This window comes from Lactuca sativa, chromosome 5 (genome assembly GCF_002870075.4).
Source record: "Lactuca sativa cultivar Salinas chromosome 5, Lsat_Salinas_v11, whole genome shotgun sequence".
Classification (NCBI taxonomy): domain Eukaryota; kingdom Viridiplantae; phylum Streptophyta; class Magnoliopsida; order Asterales; family Asteraceae; genus Lactuca; species Lactuca sativa.
The window spans coordinates 216,679,894-216,683,890 of NC_056627.2; positions in this window are offsets into that span (position 1 = coordinate 216,679,894).

The window sequence follows — 3,997 nt, forward strand, 5'->3', positions numbered from 1 at the left end:
TTAATGTTATGCTTATTAAAATTTTAATACTTTTTTAAATAATTAATGGTCTCCGATTAATCCCCGTCTAGCCGATTAATCATTTGACATCAGTCCACCGATTAGCCTACGTTGAGCGATTTCTACAACCTTGCAACAAATAAAGTTATATTTTAGGGGTCTTTGGGATTGTTTAGTTAAAACAACTTATGTTTATGTAATAAAAATGTTTATTATCGTATTAAAACTGAATTTAAGAAAAAAAAAAGTTAGGTTTAGTTTATTTGGAACCAAAACGTTATAAGTTGAGTAGTTATTTTTTAAGATTTAGCAAATACTATTTATATGTTTAATTAGGAAATAACTTATTAAAAACTACATATTATAAGTTTCAAACCATAATAAGTTAATAAAGAGTTTAAATAAATAATCCCTAAAATAGTTGAACACAGACTGAATATATTTTGAATGAAGAGTGGGACACTAACAAAAACAAATAGTAAGGCATTAAGACTATATTTGACGAACTAGCTGAAAAGTTAATTGTTAGCTGAAAAGCTAGCTGAGAGCTGATAATCTAGTTGTTAAATCAAAAACTAACTGATAGTTGAAAAATTAGCTGAAAGAAAATGACGTTTGGTAAAACTAGCTGAAAAATGTGAAATAACATAAATGGACATTTAAAAGAATGTGTTTTTATAATAAATTAAAGGGTATATTTAATTTTTTTTTTATTTTAAAAGCTCCTAAAAGATACTCTAAATACCTTTTTATAAGAGGTAGCTTAAAAGTTAGCTTTTAAGCTACTTTTTGGCTTGTTAAATACGACAACTCAAAAAAACTCGAAAAGTAAGCTGATTTTTCAATTAGCCGTGGCGCGCCAAACACAACGTAATTGAATACATTCCTATTAGGCTAAATTCAATAGAAACCACTATAGTTCGAATTCTTTTTTATTTAAGTATGTAATTTTTTTCTAGTTTAATCATTGAAAGTTTTTTTTTTTTTCAAAAGACCATTCTAGATTTTTTTCCCTATTAGTGAGTTGCAAATAACAAACTAAATTTTTTTTTTCTCGATGAATGATGGTTTTGTTAAGAAAAAGTTCAAAATATCCGAGGTTAAGTCGAAAATAGAAATTTCTTTAAGTGGTTAAATCAAAAGTATTCGAACTCTCATGGTTTTTATAGAATACAAAGTTGTATGTAGTGGTTTTTTTTTTTGAAAAAAAAAAACCTCTTAGTGTTTAACATTGAAAAAAAATCTTTCAATGTTTAAATCGAAAAACAAAACAAACTAAAGTGGTATTTATGAAAATTTATCTTTCTATTATATCATTTTACGAACAAATGTCCTTTCAATGGTTTTTGGATCTCCCGCTCAAATTCTTGTTTGATTTTAGATACATATTATCCCAAACAATCAACATTTCTTGATTTAATATCTCAATAAATCAACAAACATATTTGAATTCCATGGATTAGAGACAAGAATTCAACGTGTTTTCCTTCATATATACCTCCAGACGATCATGCATAATAGGAAAGAAGGGATTGTTGTTTTTGGTGAAGAAATGAGAAGAAACATCATTAGTTGATTCAAATTTATATGGATATTCGACCCATTAACTCTCTCTCAATTAGAAACAAAACATATTGTGTTCTATATGGTTTGTTTCTTTTTGTTTTCATCCTCTTCATTCTTTAAACTATTTCCAAACTCAATTAATCGATCTTTATGATAAAATTGATCCAGGGTTTTGTTCTTTTTTTGAGATTACACTCTCGATCTACAGTGTTTAATGCTACAAATGATAACATGATCTATTTATATTTATGATTCTAGAATCAATTGCCGTTACTCTATGTATTTTTTTCTACAAATTAATTAGGAAAATAAAAATATATATTTTTAATATTTAAGATTTTTTTTTGTTTCAAATAAGACTTTTTTTTCCTTTTATAGAAATCATTTCATTTTACAAAAGAAAGAAAAAAAATATACATCCATCTTCATAATTCAACTTTAAAGACTTTGTTTAACAACCAGAAAACACAACTTGTGTCTTAGCTTGTGGGTTAAACGGTTTAAACATTTTAATCAAATACTTGTTATAAAGCAGGTAGGTAAAAGTGAGATTTTGGATTTCTGGGTGAAATTAAAAGTGGATGATTATGATAATATGTGTTGTCAATGTGAGCAAACAATTTTTGATCTTCTAACTATTGTATTAATATTAAAGTGCGCACAAAAATTTGGGGATCATAAAATTTATCCCTCCAATTCAAGCATTAAAACACCATAAACCAAGATTGTAAAAAATCCTTTGCCACTACCTTGGCAGTCGACTGGGGTCAAGCGATTAATCGGTTTGGCGGGATTAATCGGGAACCATAAATTACTAATAAAACTATTTTAAAACTTAATATGTCCTAAGAAAAAATAATATTTCAAAATATAAAATTTTTAAATTTTGAAATATTTTGTATAATGTTTGAAAATTTGAATATTTAAACATTTAAAATTTTGAAGTTTTGAAAATTTTGGTGTAATATGAAATTTTGAAATTTAGAATATTTTAAAATCTTCCCGCCAAGGACCGCCGAGGACAGTCAAGGACCATCGACGACCGCCAAGGTCCGCCGATGACCGCCTAGCCTGAGTTTGACTGATATTGACCAATTTCCGCTAAGCACGCCTAATCGTAATCAGTTGCAGACCGTCTAGCGCCTAGGCGGCCGCCTAGGCCGATATTTACAACACTGCCATAAACAAATTTCATTAGCGAACATTTGATGGAGGTGTCTTCAAGCGGTATCTGTACGCCACTCGTATGACAACAATTCAAATATGTTGAAAAATAAGTTTTTATATATGCACATTTTACGTATATAAGAGTTCTCAAAAGATCCTGACTATATATATATATATATATATATATATATATATATATATATATATATATATATATATATATATATATATATATATATATGTGTGTGTGTGTGTGTGTGCGTGTGTGTGTTTAAAACCTATATATTACAAATGTTCATTGAAAAAAAAAATATGAAATGTTAAACATTTAAGAAGTTTGAATTTTTAAGAAAAATTAAAAGAATATTGAATTATTAAAATTAAAGTTTTTTTTTCTTTTAAATTTGAACTAATAATTTAGATAAACAAACAAAGAAAACTAATGAAGTTTTGCTTTTAAAATTTTGAAAATTTGAAATTAGAAGGAAAGTCAATGAATGAAATTGATATCATTTATAATTACATTTATTATAATTATTACATTTAAATATTATGTGAAATTTGATAAAATGAAAAAACCCACAAATTGTCATGTGAAAAAATTTTAATTGAAATTAACCACAAAATCACATGTGGCCAAATCAATGAGACTATAACTTGTGGCAAAAAAAATTATTTATTAGAGTATATATATACCCTATTATGTATGTGTGTGTGTGTGTGTATATATATATATATATATATATATATATATATATATATATATATATATATATGTATGTATATATAATGAGTATTAATTAAATCTTCAACATTTAATATGCATTAATTACTTTTTAAAAATAACTAAAATGATTGGTTCATAATCAATTCTACATGCACACAATAGATAGTAATAACATTTGAACCTAACTATATATAAATATATATATATATATATATATATATATATATATATGTATATATATATATATATATATATATATATATATATATATATATATATATAGAGAGAGAGAGAGAGAGAGAGAGAGAAATATGTTCAAATATTTTTGATAATTATTGTGTTTATGAGTGCACCAATAAAAAATTAACAAATTATTAAATAATTATTTAAATCAATAAGGGTATTTTAGAGATTATGTAGTCTCAATTAGTGGAAGCATTTAATTGAAATCATTAAATTAAGGAAATAAAATAAATATTTGATCGAATCTCTCTTTCATTTACGTCTATTACGCCTTATATGATGTTTTCTTTCAGG